General features: G+C 44.6%; 1 protein-coding gene and 1 long non-coding RNA gene across 6 annotated transcripts in view; both read right to left on the bottom strand.

Moving 5' to 3' along the window:
- gwl (serine/threonine-protein kinase greatwall) overlaps nt 1-17,708 on the bottom strand; it is a 472,763-nt gene that overhangs the window by 16,578 nt on the left and 438,477 nt on the right. The window lies entirely within an intron of this gene.
- On the bottom strand, nt 2,432-16,163 carry LOC135912453 (uncharacterized). Its single transcript, XR_010567676.2, has 5 exons — nt 13,371-16,163; nt 12,355-12,460; nt 10,822-10,939; nt 8,321-8,433; nt 2,432-2,563 (listed from the first exon to the last, which is right to left on the bottom strand). It is a non-coding gene; the product is annotated as an uncharacterized lncRNA (long non-coding RNA).

The following is a 17,708-nucleotide window of genomic DNA, read 5'->3' as shown; positions in this document are numbered from 1 at the left end:
GAAGAAGCGGCGCCGCAGGCAGTCGTATGTACGAGTGATGCCTAGATGTCCAGAAATAGGAGCATTGTGAAGTTGCTGGAGCACGGCGAGTCGAAGGTGCCTGGGAATGACTAGGAGAAGCTCCGGGCCGTCAGGATGAATGCTACGACGGTGTAAAGTTCTATCGCGCAAGGTGAACATCCGGAGGGATGGGTCATTGGGCGAGGAGCTTAGGCTTCCATAAGTGTTCGAAGAACAGGATCTTTGCACTGCTCGTTGCCAATATTGAGGAAGCCGGAGAGGGATAGAACACTGATGTCCGAGTCTGCATCGGTATCGTCTGGTTGATCCACGGGATTGCGGGACAGGCAGTCAGCGTCTTTATGCAGGCGCCCTGACTTATACATAATAGAAAATGTATATTCTTGTAGACGCAATGCCCAACGTGCAAGTCATCCAGTTGAGTCCTTCAAAGAGGAGAGCCAGCAGAGGGCGTGATGATCGGTTACGACGCAGAAGCTCCGACCGAAAAGGTACGACCGAAATTTCGCAACTGCCCATACGAGTGCCAGAGATTCTCTCTCAGTAATGGAGTAATTTCGCACGGGCATAGAAAGAAGGCGGCTAGCGTAAGCAATGGCACGGTCTTGGCCCTGTTGATGCTGAATGAAGACAGCGCCGATGCCATGACTACTCGCGTCAGTTCGTATTTCAGTGGGCGCAGAAGGGTCAAAGTGTGACAGAATTGGAGAAGTTGTAAGCTGCTCAATCAGGGTAGAGAAGGATTTCTCCTGCAGTGATCCCCAAGAGAAAGAGACATCCTTCTTAAGAAGGTCAGTGAGAGGGTGAGCGATGTCGGCAAAATTTTTCACAAATCACCAAAAATAAGAGCATAAGCCCAGAAAACTACGGACATCGTTTGTTGAACAAGGTACAGGAAAATTTTGCACGGCGTGAACTTTCTGTGGATCAGGTTGGATTCTGGCGGCGTTTACGAGATGGCCGAGTATGTTAATTTTATGGTGACCGAAATGGCACTTGGAGGAATTTAGCTGAAGGCCAGCTCTGCGGAACACAGAGAATATGGTTGTGAGGCGCCGCAGGTGGCTCTCAAAGTTCGGCGAAAACACAATCACATCATCGAGGTAACAGAGGCATGTAGACCACTTCAAGCCGTGCAATAGAGAGTCCATCATGCGCTTGAATGTAGCTGGCACATTGCATAATCCTAAGGGCATGACTTTAGATTGGTACAGACCGTTCGGTGTGACGAAGGTGGTTTTCTCGCGGTCCATCTCATCGACGCTAATCTGCCAATAGCCAGAGCGGAGGTCAATTGGTGAAAAGTATTGGGATCCATGAAGGCAGTCAAGAGTGTCATCAATGCGAGGCAGGGGATAAACATCCTTCTTTGTTATCCTGTGGAGAGGATAGTAGTCAACACAGAAGCGCCACGAGTTGTCTTTTTTCTTTACTAAGACAACCGGTGATGCCCACAAGCTACTGGAAGGTTCGATGATGTCCTTGTCCATCATCCTGTGTACCTCTTTCTGTATATGGCCCTTTCTGTTGCGGAGACATGATATGGCCGCCTATGAATGGGGCTGGCGTCACCGGTGTTGATGCGATGTGTGACAACAGATGTCTGACCAAGTGGACGATCGTCCAAATCAAAGATGCGCCGATAAGATGACAGGAGGTGACGAAGAGCTGTTGTTTGCTCAGAAGGAAAGTCAGGGGCGACCATCTTAAAAACATTGTCCGCAGGCGTCGAGTACGGGTTGTGGGTGACAAAAGTCCATTGGTACTGAGGAAGGATTCAGAGGTCAAAGAAGAAACCTCAAATTCTTCCAAAGCAGTGATATGCGCTATGGTGATACTGTGTGGCAGCACATGTGACAAAAATCCAAAATTGAGAATGGGCACGCGAGCGCAGTTTTCGCGGATCCGGATTAAGGTGCTTGGTAGGGCAATATTGCGCAACAAAACCACGTCAGTAAGCGGCACCCTATTGAAAAAATATGTATGAGAATTTCACGAGAACTTCTGTACGCTATTATTGCTCCGTAGACTCGACGACGTCGTACATCACATGTGTACGAGTGGACATCGTCAATGAGCGAGATCGTTCTCGTGTGGGTATATTAAACGAGATTATTCTCGCATAGCTGTGCTTGACGAGATAGTTCTCGCACGGCGATGCGAAACGATATCGTTCTCGTTTGTGTGTGCTACATGAAAATGTTCTCATTCAGCTATGCAAAATGACACCATTCTTGTTTAGCTGCATTCTACAAGTGTTCGCATTTGTGTTGAATGAGTTCTTTTGTTCATGCAATATTTTTGGTGAAGTTCCACACAGTAACACATTCTGCCAACATTGCAGCGATTAATTTCGATCACGTGAGTTGGCCGATGTGCCAGCTCAGAGACAAAGAGGACACTTTTTAGGGCCCACAATTAACACAAACCATCTTTATTTTGTATTCCGAAGCATCGTGGCCAGGTGCTTGTTCAGGTCCTTCAGCCTCCTTGCCTCCGTATCCACAGTGTTCGGCGTTTTTGAAACAGTGCTTGTATGCATCTGCACAAAAATGTAAAGAAAGCAGCCGGCCCTGTTAGATTACAACAAGCCATTGGAACTGACATGCACAATAGGTAGCTCCACTGCATAACTGATTTGGCTGGTTCTTGCATGATATTGTGTGTAAAGCGTGAACATCTCACAGAGAAACAGGAGAAAGAGAACACGGAGGCTCATGAGTTTTCTACCTACGTAAATTGATATTTCAAGATTAACCACAGCAGTTGAAAGCAAGTGCTCGTCCTCGCATTGTCTTGTTCTCGTCTCTGTTAAATGTTCGTGTTTCACAAAGAATAGAAATGGCTGCAGAATTGCAATACAAGACCACTGAAATAGTCTAATACTTTTACACAAGTATTTTACATTAAATGAACAAGTATAACCAGCACAATGCGTTGGCGGGCTAGTTGGTGCGAATCCATGAATACTTTGTTTAGCGCGAAACGACACACACAAGAAAGACGACAGGACAAGGCGCTACTCTGAACTGACAGCATTTTATTGCGTCACTCCTTTATAGACCGCTCAAACCAAAGGAACATGCGCAGTGAGCACCATGCGGTGGAGCCACCAACAACATCCGATCCAAAGAGCGCACTCATGCGACAGAATCCAAAAAACCAAATTCAGCGCTGTACAAAGTTAAGGAACGCACACTACTGCACTGCGACTCCAATGACTTAATGAAAAATGCTTCCGATAACTCTCGGGCGGTGGTGTCACGGCTCTTTTTCAAGATCGTGGTATCAGAAAACATGGGTTTGCATTTGGACGTTTTACAATGCTGAGCCAAATGGGAACCTTTGCCTGTTGCTATGGATCATGTATGGCTTATGTTCTCTAAGGCGCTCGTTAACACAGCGGCCTGACTGCCCTACATACACTTTGCCACATGACAAGGGAATCTTATATAAACGACACCGACGCTGCATTCTACAAACTTCACATAGTTCTTTTCACAATCACGTTTTTTACTTATTTTAGAAATACGGCAGCACAACATTGACAGTTTCTGAGGAGCGGAAAACACTACCGGAATTTGGTATTTAGTGGCGACATTCTTTAGATTGTGAGCCACTCTGTGGCAATACGGCACAACTTCAGGCCTCTTCTTTTGTGTGATGCAGTTACTTTTGTGCCGCTTCCCTTTCAGTTTCTGAAGCAATACTTCCGAGACTGATGTTACCACCACACTTGGGTAACCAGCAGTCTGCAGCCTATTTAACTGTGCAATGAAACTCATGTTCGCAGAGTGATGACAAGATTGCATTAAGGAAGATTCTAAACACATCAAAGCAATGGCGCGTTTCACAGTCTTTGAGTGCGCAGACGCATAAGGTAAAAGTTCCTTACGTGCGCGTGGCGAGTACATCCGACAGGCGTGGCCTGTTTGTAAGGATAGCTGCAAATCTAAAAACTGGAGTTTACCGTCCCTAGATAGCTCATGTGTGAAAGTTAAACCTTTGCCATTGTCATTGAAAAGTGTTAAAATATCAGCTACCGTCACGGAGCATTCGTTGTTGGTCTGTTTTATCACAACAAGAAAATCGTCAACATATCTAAAAATTTGAACCGAGTGATTGTTTAAGGCACTCTTAAGAGTGCGGTCGACAAAAGATAAAAAAATATTACAAAGAGCAGGCGCCACACATGAACCAATACACACACCATTTTTCTGGATAAAAAGGTTATTTTCGAACAGGATAAAAGTTGCACTTAAATAAAATTCAAGAAGGGACATGAAACCTTCTGAAGACAACCCGGTGGCATTGCAAAAATCTACCTCGCCACTTTCTTCGATGCACGTCATCACACTGCGAAATAGCTCATCATGCGGTATTGAATAGTAAAGATCTTCGACGTCAACAGAAAAAATGTCGGCTACTGAATGGTTGTCTTCCAGAAAGGAAACAACATCGAAAGAATCCTTTATGCCATAAGGATCATCAATAGTGAAATGCTTCAACTGTTTTTGCAAAAAGCGGCTAACCAAAACCTGCCAATAGTTGTTTTCACTGACTATTGTACGGAAAGGCACATCCGGTTTGTGTGTTCTTGCAGTGAAAAAAAAACATCTAAAGCAAGTACCTTACATTGTTTACCATCTTTCACAATCTTGGTGAGGCCTATATTTTCCAACAAAGAAATGGCTTTGCGTTTTACCTTCTGAGCTTTCTCATTTGCCAGAATGAAGTGTTTGTTGACAGCCTCAATGGCTTTTTTGTTGAAGACAGCAGACGGAGCTATCACAAACCCGCCCTCTTTGTCACTCAGTAACAGCCGCAGTTCATTGTCTCTAAAGAAAGATACTGTCCTTTTGATCACAGCTGTCGAAGGTGGCGCGCTCCCAGTGGCGGTCCTACGAAGGTTGTCCACCCTATCGAGGAGGCACCGCTCCTGGTCCTCTAGTTCTGCTTTCCTTGCGATGCGCCTGTTCAAAGCCAGTAGCTCATGTGCAGGAATTCTTGGTTCCGTGCTGTACTTCGGCCCATTCTTTAGCAATGCAGCAACTTCGTCAGGAAGCCTGACGTCACCGAGTACCTGGAAACCAGCGGTGACCGGTTGCGTTTTTTCTTTTCTGCACGGTAGTCTGGACCGGAGGAGTAACAGCAGCTTTGTCCACCAGAATTCTGTAGTCCAAGTTGATAGAAGTCTGTAGAAACGAAACTTCTTCTAGGCCACAATAGGTGCATCGCGCGAGTAGCACACAGCTCTCAACCAGTCGTACAGAAGGCGTACCTGCCCCCAAATTTCAGAACGAAGAATCCGACACATTCGCCGCACGTGACCGACGGAAGGCCTGACGTTCCCGAAGAGACTCGCCACATCTTGAGGAACATGTCCATTCTTCATGCAGAACGTAAGCATCCTTGCACGGCACACAGCAAAAGCTATGTGACTGACCAGAACAGCAGGATCAGGAGACAAATATCAGTGGGCCCTGATATTTGTGTGTCTGTGTCATAGGCCTCACCAAGATTGTGAAAGATGTAAAACAATGTAAGCTACTTGCTTTAGAGGTTTTTTCACTGCAAAAACGCACAAACCGGATGTGCCTTTCCGTACAATAGTCAGTGAAAACAACTGTTCGCAGGTTTTGGTTAGCCGCTTTTTGCAAAAACAGTTTAATCATTTAACTATTGACGATCCTTATGGCATAAAGGATTCTTTCGATGTTGTTTCCTTTCTGGAAGACAACCATTCATTAGCCAACATTTTTTCTGTTGACGTCGAAGATCTTTACGATTCTATACCGCATGATGAGCTATTTCGCAGTGTGATGATGTGCATCGAAGAAAGTGGCGAGGTAGATTTTTGCAATGCCACCGGGTTATCTTCGGAAAGTTTCATGTCCCTTCTTGAATTTTATTTAAGTGCAACTTTTATCCTGTTCGAAAATAACCTTTTTATCCAGAAAAATGGTGTGTGTATTGGTTCATGTGTGGCGCCTGCTCTTTGTAATATTTTTTTATCTTTTGTCGACCGCGCTCTTAAGAGTGCCTTAAACAATGACTCGGTTCAAATTGTTAGATATGTTGACGATTTTCTTGTTGTGATAAAACAGACTAACAACGAATGCTCCGTGACGGTAGCTGATATTTTAACACTTTTCAATGACAATGGCAAAGGTTTAACTTTCACACATGAGCTATCTAGGGACGGTAAACTCCAGTTTTTAGATTTGCAGCTATCCTTACAAACAGGCCACGCCTGTCAGATGTACTCGCCACGCGCACGTAAGGAACTTTTACCTTACGCGTCTGCGCACTCAAAGACTGTGAAACGCGCCGTTGCTTTGATGTGTTTAGAATCTTCCTTAATGCAATCTTGTCATCACTCTGCGAACATGAGTTTCATTGCACAGTTAAATAGGCTGCAGGCTGCTGGTTACCCAAGGGTGGTGGTGACGTCAGTCTCGGAGGTATTGCTTCAGAAACTGAAAGGGAAGCGGCACAAAAGTAACTGCATCACACAAAAGAAGAGGCCTGAAGTTGTGCCGTATTGCCACAGAGTGGCTCACAATCTAAAGAATGTTGCCACTAAATACCAAATTCCGGTAGTGTTTTCCGCTCCTCAGAAACTGTCAATGTCGTGCAGCCGTATTTCTAAAACAAGTAAAAAACCTGATTGTGAAAAGAACCACGTGAAGTTTGTAGAATGCAGCGTCAGTGTCGTTTATAAGATTCCCTTGTCATGTGGCAAAGTGTATGTAGGGCAGCCAGGCCGCTGTGTTAACGAGCGCCTTAGAGAACATGAGCGATCCATACCAACAGGCACAGGTTCCCATTTGGCTCAGCATTGTAAAACATGCAAATGCAAACCCATGTTTCGTGATACCACGATTTTTAAAAAGAGCCGTGACACCACCGCCCGAGAGTTATCGGAAGCATTTTTCATTAAGTCACTGGAGTCACAGTGCATTAGTGTGCCTTCCTTAACCTAGTAAAGCACTGAATTTGGTTTTTTGGATTCTGTCACATGAGTGCGCTCTTTGGATCGGATGTTGGTGGTGGCTTCACCGCATTGTGCTCACTGCGCATGTTCCTCTGGTTTGAGCGGTCTATAAAGGAGTGACGCAATAAAATGATGTCAGTTGAGAGTAGCGCCTTGTCCTGTCGTCTTGTGTGTGTCGTTTTGCGCTAAACAAAGCATTCATGAAGCATAACCAGCTCATGCAAGTGAATACACAGATTTCACAGCTTTTTGCTACCGCACTGCGGAATATGCAGATGGAAAACACTGCATAGATGCCAGTGCAGAATTGTTTATAGGAAAGATTAATGCACCTTTAATACCACTATAGAAACTAAATGAGTTTTTGTTAGCATGTTAGAGCACTCAATATGACCAGCTTCTATTACATAACATTTCAGCTGCTGTCTGGCCCTGCTCCCGATACTGCACTGGTCAAAGATAGGTGCAACCACACTCTTCAATGGCTTTTTGTATTATTGCGTCAGCTTTTAAGGCTAATTTTAGCCCCCCCCCCAGTTATCTGGGAGCCGTTGCATCACAGTGACGACAGCTGAGACAAGGATCTGTTTGTACGACAAGGTTAATCTTCCTCTTTTTCTTACTTAAACCTCCCCTCACTTTACTAATTATGTGGCACAGCAACACAATTGTTATATGCCGCCTCTTTAAAAATGCCTAATTTATTGTACAGGCAGAAATAGCTTCGCTAACCGCAGCACTACTCAATTTTCATTAAAAAGAATATCTTACTCCTGAAGCAGTGCAACAACTACAGCAACCAAACTGGTTGTTTGCTGGTGCAAAATATTAATAAGCTTACCGGCTAATGTAAAAACTACAATATTTTTATCGTCATATCAGCATTCATAGTAGCCATGCCATGTGTCGCATTCGCAGTTGTGCAAGCAACATGCATTGCCGATTTATCTGTTAGCATTGCCCTTTCGCTTCTCGCTTGATATTGCTGGGCAAGCAGTCAAACTGGATAGTTAGACACTGCCTGTCACCTCCTTACCTTCCTTATGAATTGTGCATTAAATGAGGATTTTTTCTTGGTGAAACAGTTCTAGTTTGAGGCCTAAACAAGCTCCAAGGGAGTTTGCATTTAAGGAGTGTAACCATCCTCTGAAAACATGTACATGAGGAACACTGCAGAAAGAGCACTTCAAAAAAAGAACACGAGTGTATTTATCCCCAAGGCCAAACCTTGTGTCTTCTTAAATATTTATCAAGTCAAACTCAAAATTGGTACTGAGGTGCAAGGTGTCCACAACATATTACCTTGTGAAAGCACAGTGGTGCCTGGATGTTGTGGGACCAGCTCGGACGTGGAGATCAGCACTGATCAGCAACACTGCAGTCTCCTTACAGCTTTTCTGCAGGCCCAGCCACACCTGCAATAAAACAAGTGAGCTTGGTGCCACAAAGTACTGTATTTACTCGCATAATGATCGCATTTTCTTGTAAAAAAAAATGGTCACAAATTCAGGTGTGTGATCAATATGCCGGTTAAATTTCCCGCAAAAAGAATTTTTTTCATCCCGCGTTTGCTGCGGGATGGCAATAGGTCAAGAAATAAGTGGCTGCCACTGTATGTAGTGCGGGACACCGAAACAAAAGTGGCGGCCAGCATAGCAAGCTGAAAACACCAAATGCGCCGAACGCGATTTTTTTTTCTCTCGAGTACATTACTTGCATTGAAAGTTTCTTCCATATCAGTAATGAATAATATCGTTAATATCGGTAAGTTTGTGGCAATAACGTCACCATGTCCACTATGAGGGGGCAGAAACAGATGGGCACGCTTAGCTGCCAGTGACATAGAAAGACACGGCGGGCATGCTGCAGAAACTGCGGCATTTGTCTTCACTACTATCCTAATACAGCACGTTTGTGCTAAGGGTGGGCAAATATCTTAGCTGTGTTACAAGTGTCGGCGTATGGATAGGGTACACTTCTAACGTATCAGTGTAAACGTGGCTGCTATTGTTGCCGCTCGTGATTTGTTGCGTGCCCACGAGTGCAGATGAGAAGAATCGAAAGGCATCTTTTTTGTTGCTGTTGACCACAACCATTACAAAGCCTACACATAATAAAGGCAATTTTGGTTGTAGCTTTTTTGTCATGGAAGTGCGGAAAGTAATGAAAGGAATGAAAACGAGCATCTGCTTAAAAATGTTTGGTGCGTGCAGACCACTTGGTTTATCTTGAAGAGTTGTTCGCGTAGCATTCGGCAGATGGTAAGCGCGATCATTAATAGCTAGACTTGGCACATGACATATCGCTGCAGCAAGTTAGGGGTGCAATCATTACACAGGAAATAAAAAAAATCGAATTTGGACGACAAAATTCAGGGCTGCGATCATTACGTGAGTGCGATCATTATGAGAGTAAATACGGTAAATATAGAAAGTGACACTGTGAACAAAGCAATACTTATTAGGTATGAAATGCTGATATTCGCCCGTAGAAAGCTTTAAGTAACAAAGCCTGGAAGATAAGAAAAATGCAATGTATGGGCCATCTGTACAAGAACATTAATCAAAGGTCCCTTCATTTTTTAGTCCCTTCTCCTCCTCATGCATAGATGGCAGTCAGGTTAAGTAAACTGGACCAGATTGCCACATAGTGTAAGCAAAGGTGGTCACTTTGTGGGCCAATTATGATACAATAGCACAACATGCATCCCTACAGTTGTTTTAATGTGTTCCGTAATGCTAGCCACCTTGTAGGCCCTACAGTGTCAAAGCATCCATAACTTTAACAGCGTTACCCAGTAGGGATAACCAATAAGTGTCCACAGCATCACAACTCAGCATATCTATCAGGAGGCTTTCGTTACACTTTTACAATTCTCCTCTTATGGCTTCATCCCAATTTTTGTCAATACAAGCTTGAAGCCTCTGCACAATCTGAATGCACCAGGGCACTATAGAAAATACCACATCTTCCTACCGAATTCCATATTTAACATAAGACTGGAAAGTTCACTATCATGTGCAGAACAAGCCAAATTGTTCTGGAATCAAGTAATCTTCCACTACCTGTGAAAAAAAAGCATGCAAGAAAGAGTACGTCGAGCACAGGGGTGTTGATGGATATTAAATACCACTGTCGTGCAGTAGACACCACGTCAACAAAACAGGCCAATGTATAAATGACTGGATCTGCAACCATGTCAACTGAATGCTCAGGTCATTTGGTGGTGCAAAGCTCACTTGCATTATTTTGTTTGAAAACTATGCAACTGTGGCAATGTGTTACGAGCATAGGGCTGGCAAGATTTGTGAGCCTTTCCTTACATGTGTTACAGAGAATCTGCGAGTTGGCTTGCCCTCCAGTGGATTATCAGATAGCAAGACTGCTTATTTATCATTGTAAAACAAGTGTCATAGTAGCCATGCTTCTTTTCGCAGTTGTGTGAGCAACATACATTGTCGATTTATCTGTTCTTGCCCTTTCACCTCTCACTTTATATTGCTCTGCAAGCAGTAAAATTGGATGGCTGTTAGACTGTTATGTCCTGTCACCTCCTCACCTTTCTTATGAATTGTGCATTAAATAAGGCTTTTTTCTTGGTGAAAGAGTGCTACTTTAAGGCATAAACAAGTTCCATGGCAGTTTGCATTTAAGCATCCTCTGAAAACATGTACATGAGGAACACTGCAAGAAGAACGCTTAAAAAAAAGAACACGAGTGTATTTATCACCAAGGCCAACCCTTGTGTCTTAGCATATTTCTCAAAACTGATACTGAGGTGCAAGGTGTCTATATCATATTACCTTGTCAATGAAGCAAAGCACAGTGGTGCCTGGATGTTGTGGGACCAGCTCGGACGTGGAGATCAGCACTGATCAGCAACACAGTAGTCTGCTTACTCTTTCTGCAGGCCCAGCCACACTTGCATTAAAACAAGTGAGCTTAGTCTCACAAAAGTATAATATAAAAAGTGACACTGTGAACTAAGTAATTCTTATTAGGTATAAATAGGAATGAAATGATATTCGCCCATAGAAAGCTTTGAGTTAACAAAGCATGCGAGATAAGAAAAGTGCAATGTATGAGCCATCTGTGCAAAAACATAAATCGAAGGTCCCTTTTTTCGCTTCTCTCCTCGTTTTCGTGCATAGATGGCAGACAGGTTAAGTAAACTGGACCAGACTGCCACGTAGCGTAAGCAAAGGTGGTCACTTCTTCGAGGAGCAGCCTGTAGGCTGCTTCTTGAAAGAGTATTAGAAAATGCAAATAATGCATATATGCATTATTCACAAGAGGCCTTGTTTCTCTCAGAATGCCACAGCCAATCACATATGTCAAACTGACCATTTTAAAATGCATGAAAAGTACAGCATAGCTTTGAGGGTACCCCAAGCTACTGAAATTCACATCAGCCAAGTTCAGCAGACAACACCATAATCAAGCCTCTAGAAGTTGTGCATATTATTGCAAGTTGACAGAATAATGAGGAAGAGAAGGTGAGGGAGATGGTGCCACTATAGCATAGTTCAAACTCTATCCCACATCATGTGCAGAAGGGCAAAGAATGCGCAGCTTTCAGTTATACTCTCACCTGTGACAACTGCACCAGGTTTACTGACATGCGTAACAAGCAGTATGTGATACCACGTTATTGCATCCTGCAACTGATGTGACATCAGAGATCAGCTTCAAGCTTGACGCTAAGCTATACTAGGGACACATAATGAACTGGCTACATTAAAATCTAAAGCAAAAGTGTTGAACATTGTTTGCCAGCCTGTGCACTTCATATTTTACAAAAATTCTAGACAGAAATCCTGTGTTGGAAAGACAGCACGCACTTTCCTAAAGCTTTCTCTCAGCATCCACACTTTTCTATGCATACATTATTAACCATTATTTACCTTGACACACTGTACACAAGCAGCACACTTGGAAAAGCAGAAACTAACATGTTTTTAGATCAGTGAGTTTTTCTCAGTGCTTTTGTTGCTGCAAACTTAGCCTGCTTCTGGAACGTATCTTAATGAACTTACCTAAAGCAAGTGTCCCTTTGCTAATTTTATTAGGGATTTTTCATTGCTAGCAATTAAGAAAGCAAAGCGCCAGGACTATTTTTTACGTGCATTTTCGCAATCCTATGCCACCCCATTTCTCAGCAGCTTTAGAACATCTTCACTAATAAAACTTCGTTCTCATTACTTAATGGAACATTAGTAAAATTGTAGAATAGCAAGAATTTATAAATTGCATGAGAGACTCAGAAAAGTTGACAGGTGCCAAATACACGAACAGACCCTAGAACACATAAATGGCTGTGACCGTTTAGTACGTACCTTGTCAAAGCAGGCAGATCAGATGCTTTGTCGTGCTGTTCAAGCTGCATAGTGCCGCAGCCTATGTGGTGCAGAGATGCCTCCGTCTCAGGAAATTGTGACATCCCTAAACAATAAATGTTCAGTTTATTGTGATCACTGCTGAAACTGCAAACTTGTGATTTGACAACATCGCGTCAAATTGGGGAAAGCTCTCGTACAGCCAGCTACATGAAGCTGCATCCGCTTAGAGAAATTAAATATTTCATTCTTACATCACAGGCGGTTATTCAACGTGTCAAAGGCACGAAAACAAACAACACTAAACACAAGAAATACAGGTTGCCTTGGCGACAACCTATAAGCATCAAAGTTTGCATCCAAGCTAAAATCTTCTCACGAGTCAGATCATTTGGATGCCGTCGCGCGTTAACGTTAGCTGTGAAAACATTTGCGCAACACATCAACGTACTTCTAGAATTGTCTATACGATTTCTTGCTGAGAAATTACGTATAGAAGCAGTAACATTTCCTGCTTGAATTTTTTTGCCCGTTCAGACGAAGCGATGACCCGGCGCTAGCATACTTCATAACAAAAAGAAAATAAACAATAGATGAAGCACTTAGAACATTAACCTCGCGGTAATTTTCGTGAAACTTTTTGCTAAATGTGCACTCCGATATCGAACGAACATTAGGAAATCACTGTTATTGTTCTTGCAGCTGTACTAATCATCTTCTGCTGCGCATGACAAGGTACAGTGCTCACGGAATGAAACGCGACACGGAGCATTTAGTAAAGCCCTGCAAACGTGCAAAGTGCGCGAGAGAACCATGTCATGTCGCAAGGAATTTGGTGACCAAAGGTGACGAGGACTCCGATGTACGTGTACGCACCAAAATTACGTCGATGTGACACGAACTACAGCCGGTGAAAACGAATATATGCGCATTACTAAGCCCTAAATTGACGCGTTTCATTCCGTGAGCACTGTACACTACATGAACCATAAGAATGTGCAAGGCGCCGGACTTACCGTCTGAGGCGAGCGCTCCTTCGTGTCCGTTCACGCGCATCGACTGCACCAACAGTCCGTCCAGCGTAGTGTTGAATTGCGGTGAACTACAGCACGCGATAGCACAACTATCAACACATTCTTCCGTGCACTGTGACCCGATGCGGGAGCGGCGAGACAAAGAAGCGCGAATTGACCGCACTACGATAATCAACAACGGCGCACCGCAAGAAACATACAGCGAGCTAATAGCGTTGCACAGGCCCCAGGGCTTAGTGATCGTTATTTCACACAAAAAAAGGAGCACATGTTCTCTAAGCACCGCGTAAATATGATCAAACGATCAGCACCACATCGGCCGCCCGCCGCAACAACGCCTATAGAGCGATGGCCTATAGTCCTCTTTAAGTACGCCAATTCCTCGGCTATGCGCACCATGCAGCCCGCTGCCGTTCCCGCCACCGCAGCACTGCCATCGACCTCCGCGCCAAGCATCCGAGCGTCGTCTGCTATAGCCTGGCACAGTTATGGTTGTTAGTCGCGGCACTCGGCATTTACATGGTGCTCGCTGAATAAAGCAGCCGTTATTTCTTTCTGTTGTTGTTTAAGCTGAAGTATAATATTCTACAGACACCATACCTGAGAGTGCACGTCCGAAGAAAGTGAGATGGAAAATAAGGTGGGCCTACAAACCAAAGTGCACACGCAATGTTAACGCTTAGTGACCCACACGTCGCCGGTACTGGCGTCTCCATGAGCGCAAAACTTGGACCGGACGCAAAAGACCTCGACCGCCAGCCACGTGCCCGAGGACAGTTACAAGGCACACGCAATGAGAAAATAAAATCGGCTACAGCACAAGAAGCGCAAACACCCGCAAGTAACGTGCACATGTCAGCAGAGCAGCGCCGCTCACTTGGTGCAGAGCTCGACCGCAGCGCCCTCACAGTCCCCGGAACAAGTCGCGCCCTGCTCGAAAGGAAGACTCGTGCAACTGAGAGACTACTTCGGTCCGAAATGAAGGGAAATGACGTCGTTTGTTTACTTCGCCGTCTGTGGTTCCGGTAACTGTGATCGCATGAGTAGCGTGGGTAGTAGAGGCGTATTATTTCCATGTTTTTGCGTGTTTTAGGCGGCCTTTTTCAACAACTTTGCTGACATTGCTTTCAACAGTGAGGACAGCCTGTGGAGCAGCCCTATCAACCGGACAGGGCCGTAAAATCTGTTTGAAGTTCGCAGCACATCGTCGTTTGGTTTGTGAATGTTAGAAGGTGTTCGTTTCTCAGCGGCGTAATCGACGACGGATTTGGCGTCGAGTGGTGTGCGCTTTGTTCCGGCTTGTGCGCCGTTCTACGGATGTGTACTGTTAATGAGTGGTGCTGTTTGTGCATCGGGAAATGGTGCCACGCCGGTGGGATTTGCTTTTTTGTAAAAACATCCGTGCCGTCTTTGTCGAGTGCTTCCGGAAACTGCTCGCCTTTTGTGCGTGCGTGTGTGTGTGTGTGTATGTGTGCGCGCGCGCGCGCGCTTCTGATATGCGTGGAACGCGTAGGAACGTCCGTACAGTCTTTCGCGAGTGCTTTCGGAAACTGCTCGCATTCTGTCTGTGTGCGCACGCGTGTGACATTCGTCGTTATTGCGATTTGCAAAGGTGTTTTTCATTTGGTGACTGCGTCTGCGAATGCCAGGATGTGATACACGTTCGTCATTTAGAGACGCTGCTTCAATGTAGGGTCACTTACATTTTGGTTGCTTAGAGGTCAGCTTTCAACGCATGGCAAGGCATTGCAGTGCGCTTAACCATCATTGGCACATGAACTGCTTTGTTATTTCTCCTTTAATTTCAAATTCAGTTTTGTGTAGTATGTAGGGAGATAATGGTCACCAAGATGCGACGCTCATCTCGTTTTTTGCCACTGCTGTGCACATATGAGGATTTTTTACTAGGTCAAGCCCTCTCAGCAAGTTGTGAAACACTTAGTGCAAATAATTTTTCACAGCAGTAACTGTGATCATTACCACAATTGATCACATGACATTTTTAGGGATTGTTATTTAATTACAATATGTTTAATTTATTTGTGACAAAGTGCGATGGATTTTGACTGCTATTTTGGCTATCTGTTCACCAACCTATTTATACTGTCTTGTGGTTCTGCTTTTTATTTTTATATGTGGGCATGCATGGCCAATCGCACGCTTGCCTTCTACAATTGGACATAAACAGGCACTAACATGCTCTTAGCAGATTTGTATTTGACAGTATTGTGATTGACGCACTTGGCTATTTGGAAAATATGCAGGTTCAAGTTCGCCCTTATACTACCTCTGACTGATATATCTGATGCAAGCAATATTATTAGGATGTGACAAAGTGCATACATAATTTATCACTGATCAAACTGCTTGCAATAAACTTTGCCAACTCGTCCTTGTTTGAAGCATCTCCAAAGTGCTATAATCACATTGCCAGATTATTTTATTGCGTGCACAAACAAACATGTAACATTTTATTATGAAACTTTTATGGTACCTGACTCCTATATTGCAATAAAATCTTAGGCAGATCTACTCTCTGTACTAGGGATTCAAACTCTGCTGATAGCTTTTGACAATATCATTGTGCTATCCAGTGCTTACTGGCTGGTCGAGGAATGCGTCATGCAAAGGCAGTAGTATCGCCATAAGTGTTCATCCGAGAATATGTCCCCAAGTGAAAATCATTGCATCAAAAGTACCGACACCAGCTTTGATGGGGATGAAATTCCAGAAGTTGAGCTCTGAACGTCTTATTTGCTCTGTAGTTTATGCTGGTATATATGTGTCATAATGATTCAATGTGATCATACAGCACATTGATCACGCTCTTGCATTTACTACGAACAGCTCATAAATCTGACTGTCATTAATGAGCTTTTGTATGCACTACGACTTAAGTGCACACACTTTTTATACAATTCAGTCATCTTCAAAGATCAAGTTGCTCATAAGACTACAGTGCGTACACATCACATGCCACCTCACACACGTCATACATAATCTCGTCAGGTCTACACAACTCATCGCACACATGTCACTCAAGCTCTATGCATTCATATCGCACATCGCATAAATCTCGTGCACTTCGTAAATGTCTGCGTAGCACATCACACAGATCTCGCCCGTTTTCTCTGCGAGTTCGTTCAATATGCATTTCATATCGTTCTTTTCTCGTCAAATCTGTGCGACATGCATCCATCTCGTTCTATTTCTCGTCAAATCTGTGCGACATGCATACATCTCGTTCTATTTCTCACACAAATTTTTCAATAGGGCAACCCAACGTACTCGCCATCAGGTACGGGAGGACAGGGCATCAGGAGGACATTTGTAGCCGCCTGTGGAGACAGCCTTGGAAACTCAGCAGTACATAAGCGGTGTGAAGCACAAGTTGCTGCATCGGCATGAAGCGGCAGATCCAACTGTACAACACCTGCGGAGCAGTCTATTTGGGCAGAGTGTTTCAAAAGGAAGTCGACGCCGAGAATTAGGTCGTGCGGACAGTGTTCAAGGATGATAAATCGAACAATGGTATAATGGCCCCCAATGGTCACACGTGCTCTGCACTTTCCAAGGACAGGTGAAGTACTCCCATCGGCGACTCGCACAGTGCACAGTATGGCGGGTGTCAGAACCGTTTTGAGCCGTTGCCAGAGAGCAGCGCTTGTAACTGAAAGCTGCGCTCTTGTATCAATGAGAGATCTAACAGGAATGCCATCAACTTCAATGTTCAGTAGGTTTCCACATGTAGGCAGGGTCAACAGAGGATTTGTGGGCCGGGTCGGAGTTGCAGCTTCACCTCCGGGAGCTGCACCACCTAGTTTCCCGAAGCGATGCGACCGGTTGCAGAAGGGGACGAAGAGCGGTGAACGAGAGGCGAATGGGACCTATGACCTTGCGGAGACGGGGGAGCGGCTGGATCTTGGTGGAGCAAAGTCGGCGTTGATGTTCCTAGTTGGCGTTTAGGGCGAGAAAGTACGATTGTTTGGTACTTGGTGGTAGTGACTCAGAGATGACCACCGAGGAGGCGACGACCAGTGGTTGCGGCAATGACGGGCGATGTGTGCAATACCGGAACAATTAAAACAGATGGGTTTATCATCCGCTGTGTGCCAGTCAGCTGGGTTGCGACGGAGTGGCGGAAAGCTTTGCGCCTGGGAGCGAGCGGTCGGAGAAATCTGGAAGGTGTTTGTATGGCGGATCGAGCAGAGAGGTGGAATGCCCAAACTTGCTATTTCCTCCCGAACGACTCCTTGTATAAGGGAGATAGCGGGCACGCTTTCCCAACAGTTGGAACGAACTGGAGCCGGAGCCATGGCC

Source organism: Dermacentor albipictus, chromosome 1, assembly GCF_038994185.2.
Source record: "Dermacentor albipictus isolate Rhodes 1998 colony chromosome 1, USDA_Dalb.pri_finalv2, whole genome shotgun sequence".
Lineage (NCBI taxonomy): Eukaryota > Metazoa > Arthropoda > Arachnida > Ixodida > Ixodidae > Dermacentor > Dermacentor albipictus.
Note: the sequence above shows the minus strand (reverse complement) of the source record. Positions and strands in the feature narration are given on the sequence as shown.